Consider the following 14623-nt stretch of genomic DNA (forward strand, 5'->3'; position numbering starts at 1 on the left):
CTTTAGTATACCCGTAGCAGAAATGCATTGCACATAAATTAAACCACAAAAAATCAGGTAATCCTGTAATATTACGGAATACATGGCTTTTTGGGATGTGATCTGGGCTGTTAAGTTATGTTTTGTTCCTTTGTACATATTGGTAAATTGAAATTATTTCCCAGTAAGTGTGAAATAGCACTGAAACACCAGGTGTTGTATTTGTAAATGTTACTGCATGTTACTAATACTTTCATACATAAATAGATATAGTCATGTGCAATTGTCACATCAGTAAAAATTATAAAGTGGATATCGTTCAATTTGTGTAAAGCTTCAGTAACACTTTTTTATAGTGACATTTAATTTTGAATTGTAGGAAGTAAACATCAGTGTATATGCAAAGATATCCAACAGTATAATATTTCCTGTTACAATGCTAAATCTTCATAAATTGTTGTCTTTTTAATGACTTTATGCTAAATATATTTATTCAAGATTCATAAAAGTACAGTAAGTGAAACAACTGCATAAGATGTTACAATAAATGAGATATTCAGGAAAATCACTGCAGGAACGGTCAATTTTTTCTCTCACATAAGCACAGCATGACTATAAGATAATACAACCACTTTTTGACTGTCATATCTAAGTGTCTTCACACATGCTCTGAAAGGCAGCTCATATGAGTAGATACCTTGATTAGTCTGTTTTCTTTTACTGCATATGAAAATATATGAACATAGTGTGATTAGTTCTATAATGTATTAATACAAGGATTTTATTCCAGTTATAAATTTAGTATAAATCCAGCAATGATTTTGCTGACAAAGCATATCAACAAAACAAAGAATAGAACTGATTACTTACAGAAATTCAGAGAGTTTTTCAGTAATTGCAATTTCAAAATAAATTGCAGGTAAAGTGTATTGATTGAAAGGAGTCAACTATGACCATGTTATCTAATAAATATTATTTGTTTTGTTTCAAATGAAAGTTACACAATATTTACATGGAAATGAAAAGTATTTTTTTAATAAGTGGTCCTTTTTATTTTTGCAACTATTTATGTGTGGGCTATGGCAATAGTCTTTCCATTTTAGAATGCTGAACAACCATGAATGCTGATCTGTAAATACCAGGTAAAATAACTTTGAAATATTTATCAAAGTGGGTTTGTCCTTCTCCCTAGGCATGATGACAGTGACTCTAATACTAGACTTTGGGATTTTTGTTCTATAACTGTAAAAGATTCCCCTGATTACAAAAGATGGAGAAGAAACGAAGTGGTAAAACCGCCTGCCTCCTTCAGTGATTGTTATGGAGCAGTGGCAGGAAGCAGGTCTGACAGAAGGCCTTTGCTGTGGTTTTGTGTTTACATGTTTGCTGAATCTTCAAAATGTTCCTTTTCATTCTCAGTCATGCCAGCTCCCAGATTCAATCCAGAGTTATACTTACACCTATCCTTTCTTTTACTCTCAGCTTGTAATTAGCTCTGAATTCTGCAGCTTCTGAAGATGGGCTTGTGTACACCAAAGCTTGTCTGTTTTTCCTGAGCTACACCAGTTAATCTAAATAAGCCAACAAGCTTTAGTTTTAGGCATTTCATTAAAAGTAATGAAGTTCGTGGTTCAAATCCTGGATACACTGGGGTCAATGGAAATGTGACTATTACTATTAGTTTACCATTACTGTATGTAAGTACAGCCAGAATTTCTCTTTTAGAACTGCTCAAGTGCTTCAAGTTACACATGTGTTTAAGTGCATTCCTGATCTACAGCCAGGCTCCTCAGCATCTTTCGAAATTGTTTTATAGTTAAATTATGCTGACACTGTTGCAAAACCATTGCTTCTACTGGGTCAATGAAAAAAGTTATTGTACTTTTTGTCTAAAATCAGATCCTAAATTATTTGTTAGGAAAGATACAGTTAAAGTTTAGATCTTGAAATAGTAACGTCTAAGTTTATTTCCATTTAAAATTTTGTGTTTCTGTTGACTGACTAATTTTCTCATTTAATTCTCCTTAAATGGCATAAAAAAGGCTGAATACTTCATGTCACCACAAAGACACAGATAAATATGCAGGTTATTCTCTAATGCAGTGACAAGACTGGTTGTATCTTGTTTATTTATATGAAAGTAATAATTTCTCAGAGCAAAGCAGGTATGAGCCTTATTGCAGGAAATTGTGGTTTTGAATGTTACTTCCTTTGTCTTGCAAACAGGAACATGTAAACCCAGCACATATTTGGTTATATTCCAGTGCCCCTTTGTTTGTCTTGGCATTTGCTTTGCTTTTATATAAATTAGTACAAGTTGCCTGGGTAATGTTCTTCATTCTATTGTTTGTTTACATGTCCAATATCCTTAAAGCTTGTAGAAATAATGGGCTGCTACTTTTTTTCCTCAAGTAGACTAGTTCACTTTTCTCATATCTATGCAGAATACAGAAAATCAATGGTTGCAAAGTTATTAATTTTTAATTTTCATTGTGGATTGGATACTGTTATAGTGTTCAGCTGAATAATACATTGTGTCTAATGGTGCCTGGTATTATAAATTACATATTGAATGTAATATTTACTTTAAAAGCTAAGCAGTTTTGCCTTGGAGTACTCTTTATCTGTTTAGATCTCACTCACTTCCCCCAAAAAAACTACATGTGCCAGAGGAGGATTCTGACAGAAGGTTTTCTCTTCTTGAGTAAAGTTTGTAGAATCAGTTGTGTGAACAAAATAAAATCAAGCAACACAAGCAGTGTTTTTTGTAAAAATACAATGATGAAACAGTCATGATACCTATTTGTAAAATAACATGAAAATATGTTCAGAAATATTTTGTCCTAAAAATTTTATTATTAACAACAGAAATAAAATACATGAGCTAAACACTGTCAACCTTATTAATACCAAATCCCAGGTCCGCTGTAAGGGAAGACGATCACTGTCATCAACATCTGTAAGACTTGGTTGTGGCTTTGCATTACATAATGTTGGAGACAGTGGTAAAAGACACTAGAAATAAAAACCCTGCATAACAAAATAATTTCTTCTCTCCAGTATGCAAAGATAATTCCTCCTTGTCTGTCACAAGATCACCTGATTGAATAATCTGGCAAACTACTCTATACAGTTTACTCCATCATGTTGAGCTCTGGCTAGTTATCTAGGCTTCGTTCCCAAGAAAATACAGGCTTTTTTCAAGCTTCTCTCATGAGGCATTTTTGGAAGATCCAGATATTTCCATAGCTGAGCAGAACTATAAAACTGAGTTGTGAGCCTCTGCTTCAAGAATTTGGAAAACCCAGATTAAGAAAACTATGTATTGATAAAACTGTCTAAGGGAACAAAAACAGGAAATGTTTTTGGATGAGAAAGAGCTATCAGGAATTTAAACAGGAAAGGCTGAGTACTGTTTGTTACTGCAGAATGCTAATGCTGTGTGCAGAATGACCATTGCCCTGACTATGAGAGCTATGACAGACACTCTGTCCAAGGATAGGCAGTCCAGATCAGCAGTGCAAAGTTGCCCACAAGGTGCTTCACTGGTTGAAAAAGCTGAAAATGGAATTAGAGTCAATGGAGTCAGGCATCCAGCTATCCCCTAAATTAGTAGGACCAAGCTGCAAACAAGAATTATGATCAGACAAAAGATATCAGACATGTTAAAAAAGCACAGTATTACAGCTGGGGTCAGAGGAGTCAGAGGCAAACTGAGGAAACCAGACAAGCAGCGAGCTCCAGCTGGAGCTGAGTGTTCGAGTATGGAGACAGTAATCCAGAGCTGGTCACAAGTGGAGATATGAGCAGATATGGTGCTGGCACTCAGAATGGGTTGTCATCTGCAGGACAGAGGGCCTTGGAAAGAAGAAGGAGGTCTCAGTGCCATCGTGGCAGGTGCTCTGTGGTGTGAGTGCAGAGCTGCACTGACTGGGGCTGTTGCACGTGGGCTACGAACAGGCACATGTTGGGCCAGGGGCTCACAGGCCTGCCCATCCCTGGTGGGCTCTGAAACTGCCCAGCTGAGACAGCAGTGCAGGTCTCAGTGGCTCCTCTGACGATGGATGAGGATGGTTCTGTCAGTGAATAGCTGCAGTTCTCAGGTTTCAGTTCCCGAAGCTCACAGCAGTCCCTCCTGCAGCGCAGGCTGGGGCAGAGCTCTGGTTTCTCAATAGACCTGTAAGCCATGGGCAGGTTTCCCCCAGCACAGTCCTAGAGTGAAAGCAGATCAGTAGTGTAGGGAGTGAGCAAGAGAGTTCAGAATCCACAAACTGCATTTTTACAAAAAGACCAAAAACAACCAAACGAAAAATCAAACCACAAACAACTCCTAACCCCCACCTTGCAATCTGCCCCCAACATTCATAACATCATCAGAAGTTCTAAACTGACTTATTTGGTAGGTAAGCTTTCTCACTCACTGACCTATGCATCCTTTGTATATTGAGGCAAAATCAGAGTTAGTCCCGGCCCAAGTCTTAGTTTTGCTAGGCAAAGTTGGCATGAGTTTGGGCTATATTGTGCTTTTCCATTTCTGAAGTATTTTTAATTAATGTATAAATAATAGGTCTCTACAAGAATCTGTTCCTACAAAACCAGATCTGATGTTATTGTATTATATTATAAAAGCAGCAATGAGATTATGCATATAGAAAAGTTGTTTTGTTGGGTTTTTTTAAATTATGGCAATAACATTGAAATAGTGCTGCTAAGATACCCCTGCTACAGTAGGCTGGTCAGTCTGACCAAAAATAACAGAAAACAGATACACAATTTTTTCTTCTTTATGAAGTAAAAGGTAGGAATAAAATCAATTCCAACCAACATTTTACTGAATTTTATTTTCCAAAAATAAATCTTTATACTTCTGTGGTGAAAATCTGTAAGGTTTTTGACTAAGTATTCCATGACATTCAGACTGAAAATGCAGCAAAATGCTTTTTCCATGATTCAGACCTTAGAGGGATTTCAGAGAAGTGAGCTGGCAGATTTTTAAATGTATATAAAATTTTGTGCCTTTATATAGATATGTATTTTTGTCATTTGTGACATTTATGTAAATACTTTGTCCAGATTTTTATGGACAGATGGAATTTGTAGAAGAGTTCAGCAGAACTCATTTCTGTTGTGTTCAGCTTAGTGTGTGATAACTTTGAATTTTTTTTCATACCATATCTGATAAAACTTGCATATGACACACAGGCCAACAAAACATTAAGTAATGATGAGGCTAAAGCAGTTATATGCAGTGTCCTAAAATTACCATACTGCAGGGCCCTGGGAAGGGAGGAAAAAGTTGTTTATGCACCTAAACAAAGAGTCAGTGTATGAAGAGGCAGTTTTATCTCTCCTTGAAGTTTTAAGGAGACCAATATTGAAATACTACTTACAGAACTAATGTGAATGCACCAAAAAAAAAAAGAGGAAATTGAAAGTCTACAGTATAAATCATTATTAAAATGCCCAGGGAGAATTCTCTGATAAAAAGGATGAGGAACATGAGCAGCAGCAGAAGGAACTGGCTGCCCTGCATCTGGCAGTGGCTTGGACAATCTCTCAGAAGGTGTCACACATTCAAGTGGTACCAGGGAACAGGAAGGGATGGATGTGAAGTGGCTGCCTCATGCCAGGCAGGGCACTGAGGAGACCACTGAAACTGTCTTTTTCAAATGACAAGTATACAATTTAAGGGTTAGTGAGAGATGGAATATTAAACTAGATAATCCACTGTTTATGCTTCCTTAATGTCAGCATGCCTGTAAATAATAAGTAAAATAGTTTAGGAATAAACTGTAACAAATCTCCTCTGACTAGAGATTAGAAATTGCTCCAATATGATCTTGCAAAGGAAAGATCCTCCAAGTGAAGCTGATTCTCAAAGCAGCATGATTGTCCCTTAGTTAAAATAAAGCTGTGTGACTTGCCACAGATAGCTGTGACACAGAATTCTTTAATTTGAATAAAAGAAACCTTTTAGCTCATTCTGAAACATGGTGGAGATACCTGGCAACTTTGATGTTCCTTTGAACTCCCTTTTAGCTCATTGCTAGCCAAATGGCTTCTGGGCCTTGCAGATACAGTTCAAAGCCTGATTTATGTTGCTGATTAAAAATCATGTAAAAGCCTCTGGAAAAGAGAAGTATAGGCACATAATAATGCAGTATCCACCAGCTTTACCGAGCCTTTTACTGGATCTGGCTGCTGAGTTTTGAGTCTTATATACACTAAATTTTCAGATCTTGGTGAGTGGCAGGAAAAAGAAGTTGGTGTTGGCACTAAAAAATCACTTAGGTAGTGATGTTATTGTGCAGAGTAGTCCAACTCCTCAGTCTGTCATCTGATATCTAAACAGGATAATGTATGTAACTGATAAATGTGGTAATGGGGAGAGAAGAGATAGTGCTCCCCAGTTGTGCCATCACAGGTGAACATGTGATGTGACTGTGTGACTTGACCATGGTGAGTGCAGACACAGATGACACTGTCAGCAGCACTGACAGGGAGCTGGCTTTGCACAGGAGGCCCCACACTGTGCATTGCAGGAGCAGGGCAAGTTCTGAGCTAACAGGGCTGTGAAAGGAAAATACTTTGCATTACTGTTCTCCAATGAGGGCTTGTAAGGCCAGGCAGCGCTGCCATACCTGGCCTGCCCTGCAGAACTGGGTCCCTGGCCTCTCTGGCCCCCCTGGCCCCTCAGCACAGTTTGAAAGTGTCTATGTGACCTGGACACCCTCTGGTAGAGTCCACAGTACAAACAGTAATGAATGTTCATGTCTTGCTGTGCCCTATTTAATGCCATAATAAGACAGTAAACAAGCTGGATTTCAGGGATGAGGAACTATAAAGATATCATAGAACCATGGCCTTTTTCTTAGGAATAGGTCTTCTTCAGTACTGCCCTGGCCACAGAAGCCTAGCCTATCCAAACATAAATGTTATTTTTCACACCAAACTTTTTAATTTTAACTTCCTCTTTATGTATGTGTATATATTGTTTATTCACAAGCATATCACAGCTTCCAGTGGGTTGAAACAGGCAGTGGGGTATCTCTATTCATACATTTCTGCTTTTTAATAGGATCTATTCAGAGCAAGACAAAAGGCTGTTTGAATGCTGGGAGAAATTTTGTATCATAGAGTCATTTAAATGTGAACTAGGACATTCTCTGGACAATTACATAAAAATGGCAAGTGACCCTCTGTACAATAGTTGCTTTCAACATTATCCAAGGCCAAGACAGGCTTTTGACAGTTACATAATGCAGATGGGTCGTGATCAGCCAACTCAGAAATGTTCAGCATTGTGCAAAATGAGAATCACATTTGACAAAGTTGAAACCAAAAAAAGGGACAAAAAACCTTTCATTTTCAGTATGCTGATCAATTTTCTAATTAATAATACCCAAATTTAGAAATATTTAGAATCATAGAGTCATTAAGACTGAAAAGACCCCCAAGATCATCGAGTCTAACCTTTGAAGTTTTACTTGTTTGTTGTTAGAAATCTAAATACTGGTAGAAAAACTGGAAAAGGCTCAAATAAAAAATCTGGGAGGTCTTCAACCTTTGACACACCTGTTCACAAAAACATCTGCAATATATTGTAAATGGTTTGTAAAGCTACAGATGAGTGATCATATGTGCTATTGATCTCTATTAAATACATGTATCTTGATTTAGAGATATTTTACTCTGACTCTAAAATAGCCTTAGACTAATTTAGTTACAGAACTGAATTCCAGAATTCAAAAATCCAAATAATTTCTCTCACTGCTAGCATCCTGCCATCTCTGCTTTTCTTCCTGCTTTTTCCACTGTAAAAAATAACGCTTAGGACTTTGTGTTCATGCTTATTTGCTCTTTCTTATGACAAAACAGTAATTTCACAGAAAAATATCAACAAAATATCTAAAAAACTCCACTTGTATCAGTAAACACCACATGGCAACAGTGTGAGTTTTCCCTTGGTGGTAATAAGGTCTTAAACTACATAGAATTGTGGTGTTTCAGTGTACCCAATTTGTAGTTTGTAAGCCAAAGGCTTTACACACAGATATAGATACAGATATATAAATATACAGATATATATATAAAAATATATATATATATAAGTAAAAATAAACTGCAGTAGAAAGCCTTATAGGTATGTGTATACATTTTCTGCAGGGGAATTTTAACACAAGCTTCTTTGATATCTCTGCTATTATTTTTTCACTGTAGCCTGAAGAGAAATCTATTGGTACTGAAGGATAATTTATGGTCTTCCCTTGCATTGTCTCTTTCTCTTCCAGGATGAGACCAAGAATGTTAATTACTAACATGCAGCAATTGTAATATTATCTCTAATTAATTAAACTTTTGTGGCATTCCTTCCTTGAGAATAGCTGGCTCTTAATGTTCCCTAGTAAGTATTCCAAAACACTGTAGTGGACAATCAGGTAAGAACACATCAACCTCTTTGTAGCTGAGACTACTAAATGTTTTGTTTTTATAAACTGGTTCTGCAAGGAGTAGTATCTTGATTTTGTGTGACTAAAGACAATACTTTATTATTCACTCTGGTCTTTTTTTTCCCCTCCTTAAACCTTCTTATAGTCACAAAACTACTTTATAATAGTGAAGAAGTGAATTATAAGTTGCAGTGAAAGCAAGATTTCCATATTTCCCTTTAGGTTTCTGTTTTTAATGTGTATGAACTGAATTTATCAAGAAGTGGGTTTTTTATGTTAAATCATAAAAAAGGGCCTCTACTCCTTGTCACACTGTCTTCTGCTTCAAGGCTAGCTAGTTTGGATTGCTACTGCTTTTTGGCAAGATGTGTGCTGTCAATCTGGAACAAGTATACAAAAGACTGAACGTAAAGAAAGTGAAAATTAAATTTGATGCAAAACAACACTGAACATTGAAGAAGTTTTGTTTAATACAAAATGGTTTTGTAACTTTAAATGTCAGTCAGTGCTTCTTACCAACATGATTGTCCTGAGTTTGATACTAATGTCTTGAGGCTGTTTTTGTCAGAGCTTTTCTTTCTAAAGCCTAGTTAGGTGGGGAATAACCCCAAAATACTTCTATCTCTCTACACAGTAAATATGCAGAGATTTAAACTTTAATTCTTTCATGGAGCCTTCCTTACTATTAAGTAACAGCAAAGAGCAATAATAATTTTATCTTCTTGCTAAAATTGACTTGTTTCCAAAACCTCTTCCTGCTCTCTGAAATTCATGTCCTCCTTGTGGGCTCCTTGGCCAGCAAGGGAAACAATGTAAGACCTATATCTTTTTTCAGAATGCTGGTCCTGGTCCTTACCTGAAGCATTTCACTGTAGAACTGTGGAGTCAGGGCAATAACAAGCACAAATTCAGGCTGGGTGGAAAATGGATTGAGAAGTCCTGAGGAGAAGGACTTGAGGTTGTCGATGAGGTCATGACATGCCTGACATGACCCAGCAATGTGCTTTTGCAGCCCAGAAAGCCACTTGTGTCCTGGGCTGCATCCAAAGCAGCTTGGGCAGCAGGGTGAGGGAGGGGATTCTGCCGCTCTGCTCTGTTCTTGTAAGACCCCACCTGGAGTTCTGCATCCATCTCTGGGGTCTCCAACATAAAAAGGACATGGACTTGCTGGAGCAAGTCTGGAGGAGGCCACAAAGATGATCAGAGGGCTGGAGCACCTGTCCTATGGAGGCAGGCTGAGGGAGTTGAGTTTGTTCAGACTGGAGAAGACAAGGCTCTGGGGACACCTTGTTGCAGCCTTTCAGTAGCTAAAGGGGCTACAAGGAAGCCTAAAACTTTTTGATTTTTACAAAGGGCATAGGAACAAGATTAAGGGGATTGTAGTGCTTTAAACAGAAAGGATATGAAAATCTTATTTAGACTTTTATCGTGATCCCAATTAACTTATAATTAAGAGAATTGCAGTGAACTTCTGATAATGCTCTTGCTGAACAGAGTATTTAATAGTGGCCTTTATCTACTTCTAGTCAAAGCAAAAGTACAGACTTACAAATATTTAATCCTTTTCATTCAGTTTGAGTGAATGAATCTATATAAGTATAGTGTTTAATAACATGGTACCCTTTGCTCTATTTTTCAAAAGCACATATTACAATGCTGCCTGAACTCACTTTGGGTCATTAGCCTCCATTTAAATTTTTCCTGTGGTTCTTCACAGTTGAATTCACATCATTAACCTTTTTGGGGGCACAGCTAGCTTTTTCCATATTAAATGTAACTTTCTTTTCTATCAATTTTCTGCCAGCCCATTTTGACTTAGCTGCTCTACTCCATTATTATATGTAAAACTGTCCACCCCTAGTATAGTTACATAAAGTTTAGTCAAGGCTCATGCTAGACAGCAAACTAACCAAGGCAGAGCCTAAAGCCAACTGTGTTCCAAAGAACCATCCACACTTAATTCAGCCTATAAATAGTAATACAAAATACAACACCTCATGGTGACAGAGATATCATTTTTCTGTTCCGGCTGCTATCTAGCAACATTGCAATCTAAATGTGTACATTACCCAGCTTAGTTCTTTGTACTAAACTACATTGTGCTAAATGTGTACATTACCCAGCTTAGTTCTTTGTACTAAACTCTAAATATAGGGTGCCATTTTTGTTAATACACAAAGATTGTTTGGACGTGGAAGCAGAACCTTGGATAAAGCAGAAACAGAATATCCAATCCCTTGGATAATGTTCTTAACATACCCATACAAAGTGTACTTTTTTCTCACAAGTATAGGATTAGCTGTAAAGGATTCAAGGAAATAGTTGTATACTAACTGTTGTCAGCTGTGGAGAGAAAGTGAACTTTCTTGATATTAACAATACTGGTTTGTTGTAAAAAACATACAAAAAAAATAGAAAATATATAGCAAAGGCTTGTGGGAGAGAGAACCCTTATTCACCTGTTATCTTGGGAATTTAACCAAGTCATTTCCCCCTACACCATGGGAAGGAAAATTTGTAAAGGCCCTTAAAACATTTAGTGTAAATGTAAAATTGCGTGAGGAAAGCAGCCTGGTGAAAAAAACACAGTATCATTAAATTTATACTGATTATAAAATGTGAGCAAAGCCAATGTTAAAGTCAGTCAAGATAAATGAGAATTTGCAAATGGTTGATGAAACATGAATATGGAAAAAAAAAATGCACACAGGGATGATATCCAAAAGTGTCAGAAGTGCCATATTCCCTGCTGTTTGCACTGCTGAAAGCATTAAAATAACACCTTGCATCTCAAATCAAAATTACCAGACCTCTTCTTTCACTTTTGTGCTGAGGAGAAGAGAGGGATTGCTATGGAGACAATATATAGCTAATAGCTGGAGGGTAGGTGGAATAAATTCAATAAATAAACAGTCACAGCTGAAAAGCAGGAACGAGGGATGACAATCAAGTCTGAAAAAAAGCTTCTGATTTTGTATTTAAAATTTGAAAAGGATGTAGAAATCAAATGCTGTCACTAAAAGCTGATAAAGCCATTGAATCAGTCTGGGGAAAACATCAGGGATTGATCTAGTGTTCAAAACAAGAAGCTAACAGAGAATCATAGGACCTTTTGCTAAACTCTACAGCTGTTTCTATGGCTTTGAACTGGTCATTTATATTATTACATTCTCTGAACATCGGATTACTATGAAATCCCTCTGGGTTTTTAGTCTGGGCATTGTGTGAACACTAGCTCTCTCTATTTAGCCAGTTCATTTCTTCCTGTGCTCTTAAAACCAGCATAAAGCTGGGCTGGTATGACAGCTGACTCCAAGGGATACAATCAAACAATCTTACAAATCACCTGCTAATCTTAAAAAGCAATTATATGTCTGAGAAAGGTCATTAAATAATGCATAGTATGGCAGGTGACATAGAGTCACATTAATGGAAACACTTAACACTGTTACCATGGTTAGTGTGAAAAACATGCCCAAAAGGGGCTGGCGCTGTTGGCTGCCGCTATTGATTCCAGAAAACCTCATTAGTTCTGCTTCTCAATTAGTTATGAAATACTGGAGAAATTCCTGTCATTGTTCTTCTGTCAATTAGAATTAAATATAACAAAAGCCTAATCTGGTTTTTGTTTCTGTATTTCTGCCCTGTGTAGAGCTCCTGCCCGCAGTATATTATTTACTGTTGATCAACAGAAATATTTTAATGGTGGGAAAGGAAAACTCTTGACTGCAGTCATTACCTTCCAGTTGGCTTTCTGGGTACCTGGTCTGGCTTCACATCTTTCATTGCACAGCCACATCATAAATAGTTTTCCTTCAGTGACTTTTCTCTCTTTCACTCAGATGTTTTTTAATCATTACCTTGTGCAGTTTTATGTTGCTTTTCCTCAGATTCACAACCTGGTTCTGGTCCTTTGACAGGGCACATCTCACATCTCAGAAAAGGAGAAGGGTTGTTTTGGTAAGCAGGAGGAGAAGGATGCAAAGGTTGAAGGGTTGTTGAGGTTTTTTTCCTAGAGCCTCTAATTCTCCACATCTCTTCTATCCCAGTTATGCACCCGAACTGTAACTAACCAGCATGACAACTTTGTTAATTTTTGGTGTTATTTGCAAGAAATTAGCTTTGTGCTTTTTATTAGCACAGCAACTGAGTTCTCGGAGTTCATTTGGGTTCCTCATTCCTCCTCTGTAAAATAATAAAAATCTTTCAATAATTTGCAAATGCAAGTGACAGAACTATGGTTAGAAGATCGTGTTCAGCTCATTTTTCTCCCTGTCGTCACCTTCTAATCAAACGTGGCAGGCAGTGACCTGTAGCAGTTGAGAAGCTGATATACATTGACTTTTGTTCCTCCTATTGTAGATGCAATAACCTGCTTCAAAGAAAATATGTAGATCAGGGCAGTTATAGGCTGAGATGACTAGATCAAATAAATTCTACTAACCAGGGAAACCTGTGAGCTCTTCACTTTAATTGCTGTCATAATTGGTGGAAGCAAGGAAGTGGGTGTGTGAGGTTGAAGGAGGAAATAGGAGGGAGCCTGGACTCATACTGCTAACACATGTTCATTTTAATGCAAAAGCTATCCAGAGGAGCTATATTACTCAAAATGTCTTTTAAAAGGTGGTGGTACGTAGTGGATGTGAACATGCATTGTAGAATTTTCTATATAGAGAAATAAAAAGACTCCTCAAATTCTTCCGGCCAGTAAAAGCTAGATGTGCTCAGTTCAGTGAACACTGATGTGCAGCAGTATTCCCACTCTTCTCTGACCTGTCTCAGCCTACACTTTCCATCTCTCTCACCTCTACACTTGGCTGGCACTACAGATATTGCAGCAGCACATGGCCTGTTCCTTGACCTGTGCTTGGTACCTGTAGGAGCCCAGAGAGAACACCCTGGAGCTGGCTGCATGTTAACCTTCTCTTTGTCTCAGGTGGGTTCACCGTGCACGCTGGTGTCTGTGCTGCCATAGTGCTTAAAGGTGTCTCAAAACTCTGCTCCCATTACTATTGGATAAAGACATTTTTTTCTTCTCATTTTTGCTGTCTAGAAATGAGGTATGTAATCCAAGCAGTTTCTCTAGTCAGTGTTACCTGGATATAAGCAATGTGGAAGAGACACTTCTGAAAGACAATTTGTCTCCTATTGTATTCAATCATTTGGGGATTAGATGAGTCACTCCAAAGATTTATCAGACCCTTTACAGTGAATACAAAGGAACATATATGACTAACCTAGATTGCTACACTTTTCAGATTATAAAAGCTTGGAGACAGGAATTCCACCGAACCTGAGTGATGGAAATTGGTTGAAAAAGTATTTCAGTGAAGGAAGCTGAAATATAGGGCAGCATAGAAGCTAACAAGAAAAACAATAGCAGTACCAAAACAATAGATCCACATATCATTGTAGTAAAGTATTGTAAATGAGTTTGGGCTGCTATGAACTTTTTTTACAAAATGCCATTACTACATACCCCAAAAGTAGAGACATTACCTGGTATGTTAAAATTTTCATGTTTCCACTGAAAAAAAAACCCCTCTAAGTTAAATAATGTTGTTGTTAATTCTGATTTATTAACGATTATAACTATTGTTAATTATCAATGTTGTTAATTAATAATATGTTAATGTATTTTGGGGGTTTTTATATGCACTGGTAATGTTCTGCAATACTTTAATGGAGTTGAGCTATGGATATGTCTAGGCACAACAGCTCTGCGAGCAAATTATCAACTTTACAAATAAACAGAATTCCACTAAGCACAGCAAAACTGATTTATGCCAACTGTGTTTTTGAAACTATGTATTTTGATGGAAAGCTTTAAAAACAAGAATTCCATTATTTAAAAAGTGTAAAGAGAAATCTGAAAACAGGAATAATTGCTCCATTTAACTGTCCAAGATGAAACACAATTGCATCTTTTCTTCTTTTGTGCATTCCTATTTATAGCACACAGTAAACAAACAGCATATTGTGTAGCTTCAAATAGTGGCTGACACTAGTTCAAATAGATGATCTTGACAGCGTGCCCAAAGAAATGTTGCAGCTTTACAGTCTAAAAAATGTGTTTTTTTCTGTGAACTAGGTGCTCCTATAGATACATCTTTTAAATTAGGGACAGAGTGTTTATTTCATTGTGGGTGCATTGTTCAAGCTCATGGTCCTACAGGGAGGACAAAGAGATCTCA

The 14623-nt window shown here is 37.2% G+C and overlaps 1 long non-coding RNA gene across 1 annotated transcript; it reads right to left on the minus strand.

The window, feature by feature from the left end:
* Window positions 1-1794: 1794 nt before the first annotated feature.
* On the minus strand, window positions 1795-12820 carry LOC138104574 (uncharacterized). The gene is made up of 3 exons (XR_011148120.1): window positions 12712-12820; window positions 12290-12614; window positions 1795-4191 (listed from the first exon to the last, which is right to left on the minus strand). It is a non-coding gene; the product is annotated as an uncharacterized lncRNA (long non-coding RNA).
* Window positions 12821-14623: the final 1803 nt, after the last annotated feature.

The sequence above is a fragment of the Aphelocoma coerulescens genome, chromosome 1A (assembly GCF_041296385.1).
Source record: "Aphelocoma coerulescens isolate FSJ_1873_10779 chromosome 1A, UR_Acoe_1.0, whole genome shotgun sequence".
Taxonomy (NCBI): domain Eukaryota; kingdom Metazoa; phylum Chordata; class Aves; order Passeriformes; family Corvidae; genus Aphelocoma; species Aphelocoma coerulescens.